A 23,809-nucleotide genomic window follows, 5' to 3' on the forward strand; every position below is an offset into this window, starting at 1 on the left:
ACTGAATTTAATAGAGAAGGATCTTCCCCACACCAAATCTATACTTTCTGGGGAAAAAATTTACAGAATGATTAGGGGAAAAAAAAAAATATACATATATATATAATGAGAAACTCTTATTTTAGAGTTTACACATTTGGATAGATAGAGATGGGCTGGAGACCTTAACACAACAGAACCAAGGAAAAAGAAACACACAATTTACCTTTGAAGACTTTTGAAGGTATCTCAACACTGTTACACTTTGGTGCTCACATTGCTCAGAGGGCTAAACCTCTGACCATGCTGTCCAGGAACCAGGCTGGGAGACTTGTAAAGACCATGTGGCTCTTCCAGGCTGGATCTGCAGAGCCCACTGTGAATGTATTTCCTCATGAGAACAAGCACCTGATGGCACTTATAGTGTTAACACCACCTGTCTGTGCTGGCTTCTGGGCAGGGACCCTATTCCTCCTCAGGGACCTACCTAGACTTGAACAAGCACACAAAACCTGTTGAGTGGATAAAACATTCCACATACAAGATTAGGCCTAGTCTTTAGGGTTTTTTCCTTTTCATAGCATGGCAAATTCTGATTTGATTTTCTCCCTTACATACTCAATATGAAGGATCCTCAAACAAGTAAATGAACCTCCTTCTCCATCTTAAGTCAGTTTGAAATTTAAATTTCCATTTTCAGAAAAAGTGGTACATTTGTCTGGAAGAATTTTCTTTGATAAACTTCGTAATTCTTTAATTTATCTGTTCTTGGAATCTAGTGGAATGACAGATTTTACAAATTATACCTGTCATGATTTCTATCAATTCAGGTGATATGTAAGGGCTGCTGACCAACTCCCCCACACACACGCCAAAAAGAGAGCAAAACCAGAGGATTCTTTGGACCTCAGGTCAAATCATAATGACAGTAATAACTGGTGTTGATATAGTGCTTTATATTCAATTCAACAAAAAGTTGGGTAATTTCATAAATGTTCTCACTTGATTAGTGCCCTAAGGTATTGTCTGGTCCCTGGGCACTTTGTCTGGATTCGAATGAGCCCCATTCCCAGAATAAAGAGAGCTCTGCTGACATGTCTCAAAGAATACCTAAATTGTAGCCAGCCTGAGCACAGGCTCCTCCCTAACAGAAAAAAGCTGGAGTGAGTCAAAGGGAAAATCGTGTGTTTGTCCACCTCCTGGTTCTGTTACCCAAGATGTAAAGCACCTACTGGTGGGCTGATGGCCATTGTTCCAATCCTCCTCTTTGGGGAGTCCCTAGCTGTGGTCCCCTGGCTCTCTGCAGGGAGTAGGGCACTGAATGGTAAGCCCAGAAGTCTTGGTACACGGTGTCCTTGCCAGAAAAGGACGGGAGAGGGGGCCAGGGGGTGGTCTGTGCTTGGATAATAATGAGAATAAGTGCTAATAATTTGTGAGCAATTAATAGAGCAGATCTGATTTATTAACTCCTCATAAGCCCTACAGAAGTAGGTAATCTGCTATAACAGTACATTTCAAATGTATGGTGTTTTACACAGCTAATTTTTCACCTGTTAGTTACAAACCATCAAATGAACACTGAACACCGTGTATAATCCATGGCACCTTGTATATTACCGCACTTGCTCCCCACACGCACCCTATCGCTAGGCCCTGAACTGTCCTCCTTGTGCAGCGAAGGGTACTGAGACTTGGAGATGCAGCATCACTTGATCTCACAGCTAAATGAATGATTCAGGCAGGTGTCCAAAAAGTGCCCCACCCTTCCAAAGTCTGGGCCTTCATTCTGCCTCTTTTGACCCTCACAATAACAGAGCAGATAATCACTGCCCTACAGTTAACGAAATTGAAGGTGGGAAGAGAAGGGGACGACAGAGGATGAGACGGTTGGATGGCATCACCAACTCAATGGACATGAGTTTGAGTAAAATCTGGGAGTTGGTGATGGACAGGGAGGCCTGGTGTGCTGTAGTCCATGGGGTTGCAAAGAGTTGGACACGACTGAGCGACTGAACTGAACTGAACAGTTGGGAAGCAGAGTCTCAGCTGAGGCAAGAGACTTATTCTGGGTCACCCAGGCATTTGACCTACTGCCCACACAGACCAAGTCCTTCTTCTACATGCTCCAGAACACTGTCAGATTGAACAGCAGGACACCTGGCTCCCTGGTACCTTACAGAGCCTCCATCGGGGCTCTTCTCCTGAAAGTGAAGAGGCAAACTAATCAAATTCAACAAAATCTCCAAGCTGGGTGGGATGACTGCTACCCTGAATATTACAATGTGAATCCAAATCACCTTTGTAGGTTTGAGAAAAGGGCAAGTGTGAACGTTCAATAACAAAGCAGTGTGGGCTAAAGGAACAAACAGGGATCCTGGAGTCAGACCTGGATCTTGAATTCAGCTCCGCCCCTTTGAGCTATTGGACTCTGGGTGAGCTCCTCGCCTTTGAGATCCTGTTTCCCTCTTCCCTTCCACAAGTGGGCTTCCCACTTCCCTTCCCACTTCCACAAATGGGCTTCCCTTGTGGCTCAGCTGGTAAAGAACGTGCCTGCAATGCAGGAACCTGGTTTGATCCCTGGGTTGGGAAGATTCCCTGGAGAAGGGAAAGGCTACCCACTCCAGTATTCTGGCCCAGAAAATTCCATGGACTGTATAGTCCATGGGGTCAAAAGAGTTGGACACAACTGAGAGACTTTCAGTTTTTTCCCTCTTCCATAAAGTGGGTGTCAGGATATCTTTCTCTTAAAGGGATTAAAATATTTACATAAAATATGCAGAAAAGCCTAGATAAATGTTTGCTTTAATTCCTATTGAGAAAGGTTTTGATTAATGCAACTATAGAGGAAAAAATAGCTCAACAGAAGGGCTGGCTTCATAAAAGAGTACCAGAAAAAAAATCAGGTGAAAGCAGTAATGGGTGGTTGGTTTTTTTTTTTAACTGTTGTATTGATATTTCTTTGGACTCATTTGACACATGAAAATCCAACTCTAACTTGGTGGCTAGAGTGAGGGGATTCTTTCCAATATTCTCAGCTCCTCAGGTCTGGTCAAGGATTAATAATGCATTGTGTTGTGGAGGGTCACAGGTGGGAAACAAAAAGATGATTAAAGATCTGACTCTCAGAGTAACTCTTTTGTTCTCTGAAGGTGTTTGTATATATGTGAGTTGTGTTTCTTGTCCTATTAATCTTGCTAATAGATTGAATTTTATTTGTTAAGGGAGAAAATGGCTTAAAACAAAGCCTCCTTATCCTTACCTGTATAATGTTTGTATTGTGAGACTATGAAATTTCTAGTCTCCTTCTGGCTTGAAGAATCTTCATATGAGTGTGAAACAAATACAAATTTAAAACTGTAGATTTCCACAATGGGGCCAGGGTATTTGGAAGCATCCAATGATCCCTTCTTTAGGGTGGTTTACGATCATTCAGTTTCCAAGAGAAGACAAGCTTTTATTTCAAAACTAAACTTTGAAATTTAAAAATAAAGGGAGAGGAGTGGGAGGGGGTGGGAGGTGGGAAGGAGGTTCAAGAGGGAAGGGACATATGTATACCCATGGCGATTCATGTTGATATACGGCAGAAATCAACACAATATTGTAAAGCAATCATCCTCCAATTAAAAGTTAATTAAAAAATAAAAGAAAAGGTTTCCAAGGTCAGAAGGAAAGATTTAAAGTTTTGAAGAGCTCACCAGCATTTCAAGGGTAGTGATAAGCCACAGGAATTTACTTTGCTGTTTTCAGCTCACGCACTGCCACCCCCAGCCTCCCCAGGTCTCCTCTCCCGTGACTCTGTGTCAGGCTGGGTGGCCACAGCTCTGGGGTCTGAAACTTCCAGTCTCATTCTCCTCTGTTCCTGTTTGTTTATCTGATCTTCTTCATGCTTCCTCTGTTTTCTCCCAATGTCCATTTGTCCATCTTGCTGATGCCTTTTTGGCCCCTGCCTGGTGGCGCTGACCTGAATATGGAAATTTGACTGCTGGCTCACAATTTTTTTTTTAATGGCTAATGAGTTCTCCAGAGTAGGGTTATCATGGAGTATGAGCCAAGGCAAGAGGTGGAAAGAGAAAGCAGAGGAAGAAATTTAGCATGAAGGTCCTCAGGGATGTTGGAGAACACCCTTCTCAGAGGAACAGGTGAAACTAGGAGGAACCTCTGGGTGCCAGTGACTTGTCTCGGCTTCCCCTGAGAGTCACTCATTCAGAGTCACTACAGTCTGTCACCTTCTGCAAGGAAGGGCAGGCTGGAGCAGGAAGAGCTCAGCTTTGAATCAGGTAGATGGGGCCCAGAATAACACGGTTCTGCTGCTCTGAGTCTTGGGATGCGGATCTCCTTGTCTGCAAGAAAGGAGCAGTGCTACTGCCATATGTGGGGTGGTGGAAAGGCTCAAATGTGTTCTAAAAACACCTACCTAGAGACTTCCCTGGTGATCCAGTGGCTAAGGCTCTGAGCTCCCAATGCAGGGGGCCCAGGTTTAATCCCTGGTCAGAGAAATAGACCCCATATGCTGCAACGGAGAGTTCACTTGCTGCAACTAAAGATCCCAAATGTGGCAACTAAGACCCAGTGCTGCCAAATAAATAAATATTTAAAAACCAAACAAATAACACCTATTAGACTTTCCTCCCTCCCTTTTTATGATAGTCCTTTGCATGCCAATTATTCAGAAGATTACTATAGGAGACTTCCCTGGTGGTTCAGTGGTTTAGACTTTGCCTTCCAATGCCACATGATGGGGGAGGAGTGGCGGGTGGTGTGTTGATCCCTGGTTGGGGAGCTAAGATCCCACATGCCTCAAGGCCAAAAAACCAGGACATAAAACAGAAACAACATTGCAACACATTCAAGAAAGACTTTAGAAAAGGTCGACATTAAAAAAAAAAAGTTAGAAAAATAAACAAAAAACTCTTAGAAAAAGAAAAAAGCGTGCTGTTAAGGCAATTTGGAGCCCCTAACACATTTTCTCATAAAAGCCAGGAGTCCTGAGTTTTGTGAAGGCCCTGACTCCAGCCTACCTTGCCATTCCCCTCTCTTCCCACCTCCATCCACAAACTTGACTTTTAAGCCATGATGGGATCCTCAGCTGTCTTCCCCTCAGCTTCGCTACCCACAGACTTTTACTCCATCCTGGAATCTCAGACTTCTGCTTAGAAGAATCCAGCAAGTCAATATCCGGGTGAAATTCAAATCCAGCTGATGATCTTTCACCTAAGCTGGTCATGGGAGCTTTACAATCAAAGTCACAACATATTTCCTTTTGTGATTGTTATAATGGTAGCACACTGTTCAGTATTCAGTAACCACTTTTTGTTGAATAAATGAACAATAATAGCTAAATTTTTTGAGTGTATGCTATATGTTAGGTAGTATACTATGCCTTTTATATGCATTTCCTCATGTAATTATCACAGCAAGGTTAAAAGAATGTATTATGGTCCCCACACTCAGGGCTTCCCAGGTGGCGCTGATCAGTTAAGAACCCCCCTGACAAAGCAGAGACGTTAAAAGATGCAGGTTCTACCCCTGCATCGGGAAGATCCCCTGGAAAAGGGCACGACAACCCACTCCAGTTTTCTTGCCTGGAAAATCCCATGGACAGAGGAACCTGGCGGGCTGCAGTCTATAGGATCGCACAGAGTCAGACGCGACTGAAGCGATTTAGCACACACACATGGTCCCCACACTCTGGGGAGCTAAGGCTCAGATGGACCAAGCAACTCTCTCAAAGTCAGGTATCCAGAAAGTAGAGCAAATATTCTAACCTAGAAATGTGTGAACCCCAAACCCTGTTTTCCTTCTACTTTCCAAGAGATAGAGCCTAAGTTAAAAATACATAGAACTAAAATCAACAACTAAAATCAATAACCTCATTTTTGGATGTGGCTTTTAGCAATGCCCCAGGCCAACAAATAACCTCTAGGCAGCTCTTTTCTGACCTGGGGGAGCAGGCCCAAGAAAGCAAAGAAAGTAGAAGTCCAAACGTGAGGTCCATTAAATGCTGCAAAGAAAGCTTACTGCCACTAGAGGGCTCCCTCCTCCTTAGGCAAAAAGTGCAGCCTGGCCCGTGCAAGTGGACCCACCTGCCCTGAGCCCGCTCCACTCCACCTCCCTCAAGTTCAACCCATTTTACCCTGGGACAGCAGCAGAAGTTGGCCAGCCTTAGCGGAATCCGTTGGTACTTCCCCAAGCTGGAGCAGTGGGGGAAGAAGGAGCCATTTGCCCCATGTTTTCACAACCACATTCCATCCTCCTCTGGATTAGAGATGCTTTGAGGTCGTCAGTTGAGGCTTCAATACTTTGGCCACCTGATGCGAAGAGTCGACTCATTGGAAAATACCCTGATGCTGGGAAATATTAAGGGCAAGAGGAGAAGTGGGGGCGACAGAGGATGAGATGGTTGGATGGTATCACCTACTCAATGAACATGAGATTTTGGAAACTCCAGGAGATAGTGATGGTCTGGGAAGCCTGGTGTGCTGCAGTCCATGGAATCGCAAATGGTCGGAAATGACTTGGAGACTGAATAACTAACAACTAACAATGTTCAATGCAGGAGGTTGGGGGTAAGGGGGTGGGGTGGGGGTGGGAGTTGGTCTCCCTGCATAAGTTCAGGATGTGAGAAGGAGCAGAAAAGAAAATCTTCCTCCCAGGAGAAGTGGAGGCTGGGTGGTGGTAATCCAGAAGTGAGGCCCAACTCTCAGCCTGGTGGGCTGCAAGCTCTGAGCCAACAGCAAAGGAGGACAGAGCAAGGGACCCAAGGAGACCTCACTCCGATGGGCTCTCTGGAGTCCGGGCACCCTCAGATTTTGCTGAGATGGGGTCGGGGGGTGGGTGGTTGGTGGGAAGGCCTTTGGGTGTAAAGAAGTACAGATTTGTTTGAAAATATCCTGCCGGGAGAAACATCTCTTGGGGCCATGGTTGTGCGGCTACAGTCAGGGAACTCTCCCATCTTCACCACTTCCCAGGGGCCCTGCTGGGGAGGGGCTTCTGCAACAGCCCCTTGGGGTTCCCCGGGTTGGAATGAGGACTCAACGCTACATTTTAACACTGTATCAACAGCAACGCATTAAGTGAAAACAGTCAAATTACTGAACTGTATCTAAGCTATTATTACAACTACAGGAAAGAACAGATAGCTGGGTAAAGGGCTGAGAGGCTATCTGGAAGGAGGTAAAGGCCTGGCCATCCTCCCCTCTTTAGACTTGTTGATTTTGTTAGATTATGTGTGTATGCAAAAGTTGAAGAAAAAGGGTGAAGCGAAGGTAAATTGAGTTACAAAACATTTCCAAAGGCTTCATTCACCACGCCCTGGTAGGAGGTTTAGAAATTGGACGGGCAGCTTGGACCTGAGAGCCCTGGATGGAGAAGCGGTAGCCGAGAGCATGAACTACGGGTTCGAGGCCCCAGAAGGGACAGATGCGAACTGAGGTGACCCCGCGTGGCCGATCACATTGTATATGGGAACATTTTTCTATAACTACATCCCGCCCTCTCCATCCTACAATTCCGCCGGGCGCCCAGGGTAGGACTGGGTCTTGGCGGTAATCAGGCGGCCTTAGCCCGGCCTGCAGAGAAGGGCAGGCCCGGCAGCAGCCAGCAGACAGGGAGAGGCGGCGAGGACATTGTTCCAGCCTCTCGGGTGGGGTCCTGCGGGGGGAGGGGACGCGGTAGCCGTCCCAGGGGACCCGTGCATCAGCGCGTTCAAGCGCCCGGGCTTTGTGAAGTGTCTTGAGTCACCATGGAAATACGAAGGAACGCGGAGAAGGGCGCCCGGGGTCGGCTGGTTCTCGGGCCGCGCCCTTCGTCCCCTCTCGGACCCTGGCCCCGCGGCAGGGCCTGTCGGGAGTTGTAGTCCCCAGGCGGTGGCCGCGCGCGGCGCCGAGGATGCCGGGCGCCGCCGGTCCCCGCCTCCCTCTAACCTGCTAGCGCGAGGTGGGGAGCGCTGGGGAGGAGCTGTCGCTCCCGTGATTGGCGGAGGCCTCCTCCAGCCCCCACCCAAGTCCCCTCCCCCGCTCGCGGCTTCTGACTCCGAAGCCCCCGCGCGCCAAGGCGGTGATCAAGCGAGCGCGCGTGCAGCCGCGCCGCCCAGAGCACCCGCAGCGCCGGCGCCGCGGCGAGACAGGAGGAGAACCCACCCACCGACAGAACCCCGCAGCCGCGGCATCCCGGAGGAGTGGGTGATGGCAGGGAGGGCGGTGGGCTTATTCTCCCCGGGCTGGGACGTCCATCTCAGACAGTCTGTTTCTCTGGGAGGAGTACAATAGGGCTGGGGTCGGAGTGCGCCCAGAGAACCGGCTGCTGGGAACGCGGCGGGAGGTGTGGTTTGGAATTCGGGGCAGCCTTCTCGGGCTAAATTGGGACCCTAATCGGTTCCTCTTTGTAAGCCCACAGAGTTCCCGGAGCGCCGAGCGGTACCTTATTCATAGTAGGCGTTTAATAGATGCTCGTGGGATTGCAAAGAACTGGGGTGAGGAGGCTGGCTTGGTGGAAGGCGTTCGCTCCTAGCACACAGTAGACGCCCAGCCTCGTCGAGGTGCAGTGAATGGCTGGAGGGCTGGGCGGGAGCTTCTCTGGCCGTGGGCCCGTCCTGCCCGATACCTTAGATCTGCGTGCGGTCCTCTGCCCGCACGGATCACCGCCAGCCCGCCCCCCCCGCCCCCCCCCCCGCCCCCGCCCCCGCCCGTAGCATACACACCCACAACCCTCTGTCCCTCTCGCCTCCGGGTTGGAGTTTGCCCAGCCTGGACCGGACCCAGCGGTCCGTCCACCCGTCCGGCTAACGGGTGGACTATTAGCCGGCCGCCTCTGGAGGCACCTGTCTGAACCACAAAGCCCGCCTTTCGCCGCCCAGCCCAGAGCGGGCGCCAAGCTGGGTCCCTTCTCCCGAGCCCAGCGCGGGAGCCCTCCCGGGGGCATCGATCTTGGCGGGAGACGCCCCAGGCCGGGGGAGGAGGCAGGAGTCCGAGTTGAAGAGGAGCTGAGATGGAGAGAGGCGGAGGCGAGGCCTCCGTTTGAGCAAAGATGCGAAAGATGGAAGATAGGGATGGGTGGGAGGAGGGGGCACTGAAGACAGGTTTGAGGAAAGAGAAGGGTCTGAGCAGGGAGGGTCGGAGCTCGGAGCAGGTGGCGCGAGGCGAGGCTGGGGCTGATGAAGAATGTGGAGGGGAGGAGGGATGCGGGAGGGTGGAGACTGCCTGGGTTAGAGAAGAGTAGACGCTGGGGAGGAGGAGACCCACGCGATGAGAGGGAGGGGTCTCCCTGGGGAGGGAGGTCTCCCGGGAAGGGAGGGGCAGGCAGCTGGGGGTGGGGGGAGGCGGGTCTCGGGCCCAAAGACCCTCAGCCCCGGCTAGGGACCCGGCGGTCCTGTGGCTGGCTGGGCGTGGCTCTTGGACCCGGCGACAGACTCGGGATGGCGGATCCGGGGCCGAGCCGGCTGTCCCTACAAGGAGCTTTGTCTCCCGGCTTGACACCAGCCCTTAGGGACTCGTTTAGGGTTTTGTGATAATCCGCAGCGCCACAGGCACACCCTTTTCTTCGCAGAGCTGAAAGGCTTGGTCCAGCGGCAGGTGATGCCAGGGAGGCGGGATGGGGGCCGCCTCCCGCCTGGGAGACCCGGAGAACAATAGCCGGCACTGGTGTCCTCCACACCACGAGCTAGGGCACCCCTAGAGCCCGAGTGTGCGGTTTTCCGGTGCAGAAAACACTCCTGGAGAAATCAAAGGGCACGTGCTCTTCTCTTGGGGTTTGTGTTAGGGCAACAAACCCCGCTGGTAATTCTCTGATGTGAGTCGCGCATCCCCGCCCCCCAGACTGTGGGACCCGCAGACAGACGCCGCCCCTGGCTTTGGTACCTTCTGGCTGCGGCGCCGCCCCCTGCCCCTTGCTGCTGACCAACCACCGAGACGGTCGGGGTGGGGGAAGACCTGTGGAGGTCGCCTCGGTGCTGAGCGGGCTCCCTGAGTAGCCGGCTTTGTCTGACGAGGCGGACGCGTGTGCTGTGCGTTCTGAGAGGGGGCAATCAGGGCTGGTGCGATTTGTGATAGAATGGAGAGAAGCAGTCGAGGAGATCACCCGCCACGGGTGTAGCTCCTGGACTTAAAGCCGGCAGCTAGGGGACCAATGCTTGCCTTTGCCGGTGACCACACCCAAGCCAGTGTATCCATCCTTTGCAAATTTCACTTGTAGTGTCTGCTGACCTAAGAGAGGGACGACTCTGTGACAGGAGGCGTCTTCTTGCCCATGGGAAAGCAGATGGACAGAAATGGAAACACAAAAAGGAGCTCAACAGAGCTTTCCATGCATTCAGTCTTGCTTGCTGTCTAAGCATCTTTCACACCAGGCTAGCAACGTCTTAACATGTGAGATGACAGCCAGAAACCAACATTCAGTTTTACAGGTTTTCTTTGATGATTGTTCAGTTGATATTAAAGGTGACTCTTTAGCATAGACTTATACTTTTAAATGGTCATTCATTTTATTTTTATTTTTTTTTAATGGTCATTCATTTTAAAAAGACAAAACAAACAAAAAGCAAGCCAGAAGCATTTTTATTCCAAGAGTGAAGGAAGAAGCTTGGCTCGATGACAAGCAGACCATCATAGGAAAAATCGCTGTGACATATTTGGCCTGAAGTTGACTGATGAGCCTTTGGGCTCTCATAACCTGGCTTTGAAACCTTAGGATTTTACTCGGGTTGATGTATAAGGTGAGGGACTGTGATGTGACTGTCGCCTATTGCCCAGCACATATGGTAGCTGCCAATGTGAATTCTTCCTACCTGGGCTGTACCCAGCAGTAGCAACAGTAGGCTCTGTCCTGATGTTTAAAGGATGATGTTTTGCAGATGTGCCTCTCGGAATTTACAAAGGACTAGCTGGAATGTTGTTCATTGGATGTATTTAACTAAAATAATAGACCGATCTATCTCCAGAGTAAGTGAAAACCAGGAATCTCTATATTGGATCCCTGGTGGCTCAAAGAGTAAAGAATCTGTCTGCAATGTGGGAGACTGGGGTTCAATTCCTGGGTCGGGAACATCCCATGGAGAAGAGAATGGCTACCCACTCCAGTATTCTTGCCAAGAGAATTCCATGGACAGAGGAGCCCAGAGTAAGTGAAAACCAAGAATCTCTATATTAGAACACCCAAAATCTGGTACTAAAGTGTTTTTTTCTTATGAAAAAACTCCCAATGAGACATATTTTGTTAGCTTGTTCTTCTTGAGAGAATTTTATGGACTTAAGGGTGTAATCCTATTATTTTAGAGCACTGTGTGAACATCCAATCCAATTTTTTCCTCGTGGGGAGTCAGTTCATAGATAAGGAATATTAGTATGACCTGCCCGTTTCTGCAAGGAAGATAGAAAGCAGTATCCTCCTACCTGCCCTGTGAAAATGCCTGGGAGACAGATAAGAGAGGCAGGTGGCTGTAGAAAAGAACCTTATGTCCCTAGAATTCTAGAGTGCCCACATGGGCAGCATGTGAGATCTTAGTATCCTGACCGGGGTTGAACCAACACCTCCTGCAGTGGAGGCGTGGAGTCTTAACCACTGGACCACCAGAGAAGTCCATAGAGTGCCATTCTTAACTCCCATCTCCCTGACTTTGGGAACCTCAGCTAGGTATACAAAAGATGTTTGTGGGACATGAACACTTGGCCGTTTTCAGCATAACCTCTTCAGATTTAAGTCAGGGTAATAGTATTCTAAATACACTGCATGTTTCCACCACTGGAAGCAGTTACCCAGCAAGGCAAGTGTGTACAATTGGCCAAAATCAGGTTTGAGGACTTGGTATAGGCTTCATCTGTGGTACCTCTACCTCTTCCTGTCTTTCTGCCATGGATATCTGAGAATTCTCCCTCTTTGATAACAGCTCCTTTGACAATTCAGCTTCAGGGAATGGAACTGTAAGCCAAAGGCCATCACAACTGTGGATAAATTTCTGGAGTAAATCAGAATTTAGTTTAATATTGAGAGCCAGGGGAGTTGGTACTATTAGAAAAGAGTATGTAAGACCCAGTCTATCTTTCTGGTGTCAAAGCTAACCTAATTCTGATAGAACCTAATTCTGATAGGATCTAATCCTGTTCACACATTTTTGATTTCTGAGCTATAAGAAAATATTTCAGAAAAGTGTTCTAAAGACTTAATTGACAGTCACCTAGAGAAGAACAATGATACAGGAAACCTTTGTCAATGTGAAAACCTGTAAGGAGAAGTTGGTATAAAATGTAATCAAATGAGAGTAATCAAGTAAGAAGGTATTTGATTTTCTTGTACTGCTAGTGAACAAATAAGAAATAATTTCAAGATCACTTTGTCTTAAATTTTTATATGAAAATGAAAGGTGCAAATACTGTGGTATGACTTTAATGAATGTTGATATTTATGTATAAAAGCAGACACATTATATACTTAAAAGAATTTCATGAAAGAATATTGTATATGTTCTACTTCAATTTTGGAAATTTCTTCCATCTAAAATAAATGGACTTAACCATAGCATCCCCGACCCTCTCATGCCCTCTGATCAATCACAGCCCAGTTCTGTGCTGTTCCTTTGCCTCCTCCCACATGGACTCCCTCTTTACAATCCAGACTCAGAGGCAATGTACACAGGAAGGAGAACCTGGCTCTGACCCAGAAAGCTGGAAGTTGAGTCCCAGCCCCAACACTTGCTGTCTGTCCATCCTTTTTTTTTTTTAAAAGATAGCCCTATGTTTTACTTCATATCTGTGTCATCATAGCTCAGTCATGTCCGACTCTTCGTGACCCCATGGACTGTAGCTTACGAGGCTCCTCCGCCCATGGGATTTTCCTGGCAAGAGTACTGGAGTGGGTTGCCATTTCCTTCTCCATGTCTGTCCATCCTTAAACGACTAATTTTTATCTTAAGGACTCAGTTTCTTCATTTATTCAATGAGGTTTATATGAGTTAACGTATGTATAGCCTGAGAACAGAGTCTGGCCCCTAGTAAGTTCTCAATAAATGTCAGTTACCACCATCAGCACCATCATCATACTCTCACCCCAGAATGTGTGCCCCTAAAAATATTTTGATTCCTTGTTTAATCTTTCATCCCCAGAGGTCAGGGTAAGCTGCTATAGGGTTATCAATAGTGGGAATAGAAAGAATGATTAGGACTCTGTTCTGAAGGTCCCACTCTGTAAATAGTAGGAATAGCTCTGTGTTGACTGTCAGCCTCCTTAAGCACAGCTGTTTTGAGCAGCTGAGGACTTGCAGAGTTAAGAATGTTCCAGAACTGCTCTGACCCAGCTTTGCCAAAACTTTCCTGTGTATAGAGTTGGCCTGGCAACTGCTCCTGCTCCTCCATCATCTAAAGAACAATTAGGCATCCTTAACTGGTTGAGACAGCTGTTCTGAGACTGTTCTGTTGGTGTGGGAAAGAGTGATCATGTTTGGTTGATGGAAAATTCTTGGGAATAAAAATATCTCAAGTTTTCTACCTAAGAAATAAACTCAGCAGCACAGAATTACCCATTTAACAAAAACTTTCAAAGTACTTGCTCTGTGCTAGGGGTTGTTCTAGTTGCTATGAGTTGAGTACAGTACTGTTATTATCCCCATTTTACAGATGAAACAAATGAGAAGTGACAGAGAAAAGCTTTGCACCCACGGGCTCTGCTCAGAGCCTATATGAGTCAGAGTTCTCCAGAGAAACAGACCAACAAGGATTGGCTTATGAGACTGTGGGGGCTGGCAAGTCTGATGTATGTAGGGCAGGCTAGTGGGCTGGAGGTTTTCAGGTGGGAGCTAATGTTGCAAGGACCCCATAATGGTTAGTCTTAAAGCAGAATTTCTTCCTCTTCTGGGAAACCTTGGTTTTTCTCTTAAGGTCCTTCAGCTACATTCGACTACATTGTATGAGGCCCACCTACATTATTGGGGAAAATCATAAAGTCAACTGGCATAACCATACCTATAAAATACCCTCCCAGCAACACATTTAGATGTGTTTGACTGAATGACTGACTACGGTAGCCTAGCCAAGGTGACACACGCACAAAAAAACTATCACAGGGTCCATGCTTTTTTAAACACTACCCCAAGCTAAGAGCCTTATTTGCAATAAACTAAAGAATTAGCAATGGCCTATTTATCCCACTACAAAATGCTGCCCCTTACCTTGTTGAAAATACAATTTGGATCTCTCTTTTTCATCCATGTAGCTTCTAGCACAAATTGTTGCTCACAGCAAGCATTTAAATAGATAATATTTCATTTGACTCAAGTGAGTTTGAGGTTTTACTAATGACTAGATTCTAGATTCTCTTGAATCAAGGCAGGAGAGGTACTTCCCTGGCAGTCCAGTGGATAAGACTCACTTCCCCAGCAGAAGGCACCAGCAGGAGGCACAGGTTCCATCCTTAGTTGGGGAACTAAGTTCCTGCATTCAGGACCGGCCAAAAAACAAAACAACAAAACAACAGGAGAATATCTGCATTCTGAATTAGGCATTGTGTCACTCTTCACCTCCCAACATCTGTCCATTTTCATTGGCTCGGCAAAGAGTTTGGGGTCTGTCACTGTCTCCACTCCTCGTGAAAGTGTCTTGTACAGAGTAGCAGTGCCTAGGACTCAGTCACACTACCTTCATGTCCATTCAGTGTCCCCTGACAGGCATTCCCTTTGTTGATTTCAAATCTGCCATGGGCTCCCTCCAGTTTCTCAGGCCTTCGGTCTTTATTCTCCCTGCTTTTGTCTGGTTCTTTCCTTCCCTTTGTCATCCCCCAGAGCATGACCCACTATTGATGGAGAAGTCGCCTCCTTTCTCATTTTTAGCACTTTATCCAGATTTATGTCTTTGTGGATCGATACATTCATTCTGTTGTAAAATTCAAATGTAGCCCCCGATTTTTTCCTTTACTGCTTTTTTTTGTTCCTTTACTGCTCTTTTTCAACAGATGTGAAACTCAGCTTTAAGGAAGTTACTCAGAATGTTTTAAGTTTGGCATGTTGCCGGATATATGGGCCACACACATACATAAAATGGTAGTTTGGGGGTGCTGAGCGTGTATTTTTAAAGTATTTTCATTTTTTAAACTTTTTAGTAAAGTGTAACAGATATATAAACCTGGAGTGCTGCAGTCCATGGGGTCGCAAAGAGTTGGACACCGAGCAACTGAACTGAACCGAACAGATATACAGAAAAATATACAAATCATAAGTGTATAGCTGACTGAATTTTCACAAACTGAACATGGCCATGTAACCTCACCTGATCAAGAAACAGGTTACTAGCACATACCCCAAAGCCCCCCTTCAGTCGCCTCCTAGTCACTACTCTTCCGGCGTCTCTAACCACTATCAGCATAGATCAGCTTTGCCTATTTTTGAACTTTTTACAGATGGACACTTATACTGGGTACTCTTTCAGAAGGTGGCTTCTTTTGCTCACTGTTACATTTGCTGCATTTCATATGCTCATTTTCATTGCTATATAGCATTCCATTGTGTAAATGTACCGCAATTTACTATGCATTATGTTGTTAATGGGTCTTTGGCTAGTTTTTGTTTGATGCTACTGTGAATAGTTTCATTGTGACTATTCTAGCACACATCTTTTGGTGAACAAACATGTGTTTCTCTTGGGTATATATTTAGGAATAGGATTCGGGTCAAGGATATGCATATGTTATGTTTTAGTAGACTGTGCCAAATAGTAAGACTAATGGTGAACTTTTTAAAAAAAGTCAATCCCAAGGCATGCAATGCTGTGATTAAACTGTTTTTAGAAGCCCTAAATGCTGGCATGATTTTGTGGTTTGATCAGAGATTGGTTTTAAACTCTTACTCTTCAGTAAAAAATAGAACTCTGGCTATGTCTGACTCCACAGTAGCTGAAATGAACATTTAAAAATTAATGGTTGTGCTTGGGCTTGCTACAGCTACTTCCTTACTTCTGTTTCTTAAGGAAAAGCTGAGAATCAGGTTATAGTTGCAGTGTGGGTCCAAAGATCATTTAGGAAATGACTAGTCATATTTGAACAAGATTAACAAGCGATTTTTATTCTGTTAACTTTTCTTGTATTAGGTCAAATTGCAATTTTGAATTGTGTGATTTTGGTGACTTAAAAAATTCCTCAAAAAGTACCAACTTGGAATCAGAAAGTTCAGATTTTTTTTTTATTATAACTATTTTTTGGTATTTTTCTGTTTTTCTTTTAATTTTATTTATTTATTTATCTTATTTATTTGGCTGTGCTGAGTCTTCATTTCTCTAGTTGTGGCAAGCTAGAGGGGGTTACTCTCTATGTGCTGTGCTCAGGCTTCTCATTGCGGTGGCTTCTCTTGTTGCAGAGCACAGGCTCTATGTGTGCAGGGAGAAAGTTCAGATTTCTTACTTGGAAATAAGAATTATAGCATATATCCCATTTTTGTGCGTTTTTAAAAAAGACTTAAACTGCACAATTTGGGGGAGGGGGATGTTAATCTTATTTAGGGTTTCTCTGGTGACTCAGGTGGTAAAAGAATCTTCCTGCAATGCAGGAGACCTGGATTGGATCCTTGGGTTGGGGAGATCCTCTGGAGAAGGGAATGGCTATCCATTCCAGTGTTCCTGCGGGGAGAATTTCATGGATAGAGGAGCCTGGCAGGCTACAGTCCATGGGGTCGCATAGAGTCGGATACAGCTAAGCAACTAACACTTTCACTTTTCACTAATCTTATTTATTTACTTTTTTCTCTCTTTTTAATTCAAGTATAGTTCATTTACAATGCTGTGTTAGTTTAGGTATACAATAAAGTGATTCAGATAGATCTCTATCTGAATATATATATATATAACATACATATATATTCTTTTTCAGATTCTTTTCCTTTATGGGTTATTAAAAAATATTGAATATGGTTCCCAATGCACATTATTTTTACAATAGGATTATAATGGAAGACATGAACAGTAGCCTCCAGATTGTGGATATAGGCAAATCCATCTCTTCTCCATAGCCAGTCTTCACTGTTGGCCCAGGAGAGATGGCAATGATAAATGTGGCCAATGCAGATCAAGGGCAGTAGTTTAGGTACAATTAGAGGATGGTGGTAAGAAACCTTTGCCACCAAAGGAGTGTGACAAGGTGGTCATGAACCCCTAACTTGCCTGGTTTTTTACGACACTCATTCACAGCCCAAGTTGTTCCTGAAAAAGAATTTTCTCTTGCCATGTAGCCTGCCATGTTTGATTGGTCCTCATACAAGCAAGTGAGATCAGATTTATCCACTGCTTTAAATATAGATTTACTGCTTAATCTCTAAGTCCCTTAAAGACATGGATATTTTCATATCTCTTTTAATATAGGATTTAGTTTCACACTTTAAAATGTATACTCCTCCAATATTTAATCAGTTATAAAACCACTTATAGACCATTTTGCTGGTACAGCTAGTGAAATGTTTGCTTGTTTCATCCAACTCTCATCCATATACTCAACATAATTTTCACAGAGTTGTAACCACAACATGAATCCACTATTGTGGATACTGTATTTTGTTCTTTCATTTGACATGAGAAAAAAACTTTTCTGTGTCTCTGCCTAATTTAGAAATGTAAACTTTCAATGACTGCCTATTGTTTCATTGAAATGGGCTATATTTGAGTGTTTACTTATGAATATTTAGATTATGGTCGATTTTTAAATTTTTAGGTAGTGTTTACATCATTGTGAACATCACATACATGATTTTTTATCACCCAGCTGATAATATGTTTTTGAGAATCAAGATTCCCTTTAAAAAAAAAAAAAAGGAGTGATGTGGGAGATGCAATTTTAGTCATAATACCGGATAGTTTTCACGTGAGGAGAAATGCATAAATGCATGTTAATTCCTTGAAATGCATAATACATGTCACAGAATTCCCTGATCAGAGAATGCCTTCTAATTAGTCTTAGCTGGCAAGTTGTTTATCAAAGAATTTGTGGAAAGGTAGGAATAATGTAAGAATTTGTAGAGATAATCAATCATTTTACAAACAGTACCTGTAATAATAATTTGGAAGACAAAGGACTCCAAGTAAAGCCAATTTTACTAATAAATTCTATAAAATTATATTATCTTTTAATAGCAGATAGCACCAAAAGTTGGCCATTGTGGAAGAAATCAAATGGTCACCAAGTTGATAAGAGATGGAACAGTTGTGAGAGGCATCCAATACTTTGTTAAATTCTAAATATCTGCCAGTAGAGTGCAAATAGCCAGGACCCAGAAATGACTGTTGGAACAGCCTGGCAAGTGAGAGGTTTACTCACAACCCAGTAACTGGACTTAAATTGCACTGAGCTGTTTTGGAGATGGGCTCAAACTTCCTCTCACGTATTTTCGTAGTGCCTGCAAGGAACAGTGCAATTTCCAGGAAGGAGCTGGCACATGGGAGAGAGATGGAGTTTGAGTCCTGACTGCTACTCTCTAGACACGAGAGACCTTAGACAAAGTCACCTGATCTTCCCAAGCCTTGGTTACCTTGTGATTTAAAGATCATAGCTTTATGAGGAGGACTCAGGGGAAAATATGCAAGGAGCCTCGGGGTCACATCGTAAGTACTCAGTAAGTGGAGCTAATGTATTCTCCGGATGCTCAAGTTAGGTGCTTTTAGATACATAAAGATATATAACAATATTGTCAAAGTACATGCTTGTCAAGTGAACAGGCTGGACAACATGATAACTGGTGCAGAGGGAATAGAGAGCACCTGAGAAGTTCAGCCACAAAGGCTCAGTTCCCTCCTCTGTTCAGTGAGGAGGTGGAGACTAGATCCTATCTGGCAGCTCAGATGTTCTGTGCCAGCCATACTGTGCTGCTACTGAGACCTTCGTGATTCCTTCCCAACTCAAACTAGCAGACTTGCAGCACCATCTATTAAAACGAAAACTGCTTACACCCTTTAACACAGCAATACCGCTTCTGGGAATTTATCCTAAAAATGTATAAGTGTATGTGCACAATGAAATATAGGAAAGGATATTGTTGCAGCATTATTAGTACTAGCAAAAAATAACTTAGACCCAACCTAAATTCTCAAAATTGGAGAGCTAGTTAAATACGTCATGATCCACCCTTACAAAGAAATTTTTTGCCCCTCCATATGTGGGATCTTTGTTTCCTGACCAGGGATCAGACCCATGTCCCCTGTGTTGGAAAGGCAGAGTCTGGACTACCAGGAAAGTTCCAAGGCAGATAATTTCTGATCTGATAAAGAACAACCTCTAGTACGTATCACTGAATAGGAAGAAAGCAGGCAGACCAATATTAAATGCATGTTGCCATCTGTGTGAAATGTATGTATATATGGACTTCCCTGTGGCTCAAACGGTAAAGAACCTGCCTGCAATGCAGGAGACCAGGGTTCAATCCCTGGGTTGGGAATTTCCTCTGGAGAAGGGAATGGCAATCCACTCCAGTATTCTTGCCTGGAGAATTCCATAGACAGAGAAGCCTGGCAGGCTACAGTCCGTGGGGTCGCAAAGAGTTGGACATGACTGAGCAACTAACACACATGTAAAATATATACATATGGGCTTCCCTGGTAAAGAACGTGCCTGCAAAGGCAGGAGTCATAGGTTCAATCCCTGGGTGGGGAACATTCCCTGGAGGAGGGTGTGGCAACCCACTCCAGTATTCTTGCCTGGAAAATCCCATGAAACAGAAAGAACCTGGTGGGCTACAGTCCATGGGGTTGTGAAAGAGTCAGGGGCAACTTAGAGACTAAAAAAACCACCACCACCACAGTGGGCCAGGTGTCAGCATAGGGTATTAGGGCTAAAAAGAACCATAGACAACACTTAATCATTTCACAGAGGAAGAACCTCCAGGGCAATTTAAGTCCAGTGAGCTGTGTCAGTGCAGACAGTTTCTGATACTCTTTGGTCTCCAGTGACAGGCTAAGAGACCACTGGATCCTCCTACGGAATTAGTTCCCTTGTGTAGACTGTTCGTTTCATTCTGCTTTGCATTCTGGTTACCTGTGGTCATGTTTTCTCTGTAAGGACCATAAAGGCAGACTCCTGAATTCACACCTTGGTGTGGTCTCTTCCTGTGACTTGCTTTTGACCAAGAGAACACTGTCAACATGATGGGGATATCATGCCATGACTGTTATATGATTTAAGACCCCATCTTGTGAGCAGACTTGCTCTAGAGACATGACTTAATGAGTAAGTGGCTGTGCTGGGAAGGCCCGCTTGGCAAAAAATTATGTAGCCTCTGGGAGCTGAGTGGCCTCTAGCTAGAAGCCTGTGTCCGAAAGGAAATGAATTCTGTCAACCTGAGTGAGCTTGCAATTGAGTTCTTCCCTGGCAGGCCTCCAGATGAGAGCACAGCCTGTCCAACACCGTGACTGTAGCCTGTGAGGCTCTAAGCCAAGAACTTAGGACTCCTGACCCACAGAAAGTGAGGTAATAAATAGGCGTTGTTTTAAACCACTACGTTTATGGTAATTTTTAAACAGCATAGAAAAATAATTCACAGCTCTCCTGTATCCCTGTTTCAAGTCCATGTTTTCTTCACCCATTTTACCTCCTATGAATCCACTGCTTTTTTATCATTATCTTTCTGAGTCTTTGCTCCCCGCCACCCCACCGCCCCATGCCTCCCTCCCCCACCACATGTGGAATCTTAGTTACCAGACCAAGGATTGAACCCACGCCTCCTGCATTGGAAGGCGGGTTCTTAACCACTGGGCCACCAGGGAAGTCCCTTTTCAGTTTTAATTGTTGACATTTTTTCCTTTCTTTTTTAAAAATTAGACTCTCCCCTCTCCCATTTCCTCTCTCTTCCTCTTCTCCAACTAAATACCACCTCCTCACCCTCACTCATGTTTCATTCCTTATACATTACTGTGTATAAACATATGCGTGCCTGTGTGCTAAGTCATTTCAGTCATGTCCAATCTTTGTGACCCTAGGGACTATAGCCCACCAGGCTCCACTGTCCATGGGATTCTCCGGGAAAGAATACTGAAGCAGGTTGCCATTTCCTTCTCCAGGGGATCTTCCTGAACCAGGGATTAAACCCCGACTTAAGTCTTCTGCAATGGCAGGCAAGTTCTTTACCACTAGTGCCATCCGGGAAGCCCATATTAGTATAATATACCTAGGTATTTTTCACCTTTGTTCATTTTGCAAGAAGAGGATCCTTTTATGTTTATGTTTATGTGTCGATATCATGGATACATAATTTTTATTGGTAAAATATATCATCTATACAACTTGTCTTATTACATCTTGGAAGAACCTTTAAGCCAATTGGTATAGATCTAACTTTAAAAACTGCGTTATATTCTATGGTGTGGATAATATGATATTGTGATATAATAAGAATATTTGGTTGTCATTCCTAGCTGGCACAGAGTTCATAAAACTCTTAATTTTCTGAGTGATTGGGGTGAGAGGAGTGTCTTGTTATTCATAATAAGCCCCTTTCAACCTTACCTGAGTTTATGCTAATAAGGTAACTCTGAGGCTGGGAGCTGGTTGTCAAGGGAACCAACTAGGTGATTGATAGCTGGAACTTTCAGTCCCACCCCTCAGCCCTCACCCCACTTCCAGGGAGAGGAAAAGGAGCTAGAGATTGAGTTAATCACCAATGCCCAATGATTTATTCACTCATGCCTTTGTAATGGAACCTCCATAAAAACCCAGAGGAGTTTAGAGAACTCCCGTATGGCTGAATGCATTGAGGTGTTGGGAGGGTAGTACACCAGTGAGGGTATGGGAGCTCCAAGTCCCTTCCCCAGATCTGGCCCTGTGCGTGTCTTCCATTTGGCTGTTCCTAAGTTATATCCAGTGCTCTGCTGTGCTGTGGTTAGTCGCTCAGTCGTGTCTGATTCTTTGTGACCTCATGGGCTTGCAGCCCTAAAGGCTCCTTTGTCCATGGAGATTCTCCAGGCAAGAATATACTTAGTTGTAAGTTAAGTGTTTCTCTGAGGTTTGTGAGCTGTTCTGGTGAATTAACAAGCTCGAGGAGGGCATTGTGGGAACCCCAGATTCATACTGAGATGGTCGGAAGTACAGGTGACAACCCAGGGGACTGGCGTCTGCAGCTGGAGACAATCTGATGGGACTGAGCCCTTAACCTGGGGAGCCTGCACTAACTTCCCGTGGTTAGTGTCAGAAGTGTTATAAGTAGAGACACAGTTTTCCTTTGGAGAGTACCTCAGATTTTTCCTCCATTCCGCACTGGTGGGTATTCAATTTGCTTCTAGTTTTCTAGTTTCACCCTACCAGCCATGCTGCAGTGGACTTTCTGTACATGTCTCCTTGCGTTCTTGTGCTTTTATTTCTGTGGATGGAACCCTATGAGTGAAGTTGCTGAGTCAGAGATCTTTTTAAAACTTTAATAGAGGCTTTCAGACTATTTCCCAAAAGCATGTAATAATTTACATTTCTATCAACAGTGTCTGTCCAAGCTCTCCCAGCCTGCACCCTCTGCCCCGAAGTCATCAGGTATCACCCTGGATTTTTTGCCAGTTCTAATGAATGTGAAATGATGCCTTATTGTGGCTTTTATTTACATCTCCTTGATTACTAGCGAGGTTGAACATCTTTTTATATGTTGTTGGTCATTTAGATTTGCTCTTCTATGTCACTTACCCATATCCTGTGGCTATCTTTCTCTTGGTTGTATTTTGCTTATCAATTTGTAAGACTTATAGTTGTCATATGCATTCCACATGTTTTCTCAGGCTATTTACTGTTTATTGACTTTATTTCTATATCATTTTTATATCAAATTATATCATTTTCTGTAATATCACATTTAAAAATTTTTATAAAGTCAGAAATTGACTTTTATGGCTTCTTGGTTTCTAGATTGATGTAAAAGGTCTCCCCTGCTACTGGGTTGTACATGTATTTTCCTGGCCTTCCTTCTAATATTTTTAATTGCTTAATATTTTACATTTAAATTAAAACCAGATGGATTACAGATTTGGATATATGCTGTAAGGTAAGGGAGCCTGCTTAATTTTCTTCCAGACAAATAGCCAATGATGCCAGCCCCATCTATTATCAAGTAAATCATTTTCCCCCTGCTGAACTGAAATATCTCTTTTGTTGGATTTAATTGAAACCTGCTACCAAGCACCTTACTCTGTTCCATTTATCTGTCTCATCATATGCTGATACCATACAGCTTTAATTACAGTAATTTCATATAGTATCTTTTATTATTCCAGTGAAGTCCTTTATCTACCCCATAGTGTTTCTTTTCACAATTTTTTGACTCTACTCAATTCCATTATCCATTTCAAAATAAACCCTTTGGGAATTCTAATAGGAATGTTGCTACATTTATCTATCATTTTGCAGAGAATTGACATTTTATAATATTAGCTTTTCCTGTCTGAGAATATATTTGTTTCATTTTGTTTAGATCCTATTTTGTGTACTTTGAGAAGTTCTATAGGAGTCTGTGCCTTAGTTTTTTTATTCTTGGTCTCTTTTTGTGTGAATTTGTATTGAGATATAACTTGCATACAATAACATTCACGGATTTTAAGTGTACAATTCACTGATTATTAGTGTATTTAAAGAGTTACGCCACCATCAGGCAGTTTAATTTTAGAAAATTTCTATCACCCCCCAAAAATTCATGCCCATCTGTATTTACTCTCTTTCCCACCCTCAACACTGGGCAGCCTCTGAACAAAATAAATACAAACAAATAAAATACTTTATATTTAGATTTGCCTTTTCTCAACTATTCTCAGTGGTTTTTTTTTTATGCTTAAGTGTTTTCCAATGTTTTTCACTACTGTGAACACAACATTTTTTCTTATTTCTGTTTCTAGCTGGCTGGCTACTAGCATAG

At 44.6% G+C, this 23,809-nt stretch overlaps 1 protein-coding gene across 1 annotated transcript in view; it reads left to right on the forward strand.

The window, feature by feature from the left end:
• Positions 1 to 7,867: 7,867 nt before the first annotated feature.
• The window catches only part of DPYSL5 (dihydropyrimidinase like 5), an 87,185-nt gene continuing 71,243 nt past the window's right edge, over positions 7,868 to 23,809 (forward strand). The window contains exon 1 of the mRNA XM_043917385.1: positions 7,868 to 8,155. The gene's annotated coding sequence lies outside the window, so the exon portion shown is untranslated. The remainder of the gene's footprint in view (positions 8,156 to 23,809) is intronic.

The sequence above is a fragment of the Cervus elaphus genome, chromosome 11, assembly GCF_910594005.1.
Source record: "Cervus elaphus chromosome 11, mCerEla1.1, whole genome shotgun sequence".
Classification (NCBI taxonomy): Eukaryota; Metazoa; Chordata; class Mammalia; order Artiodactyla; family Cervidae; genus Cervus; species Cervus elaphus.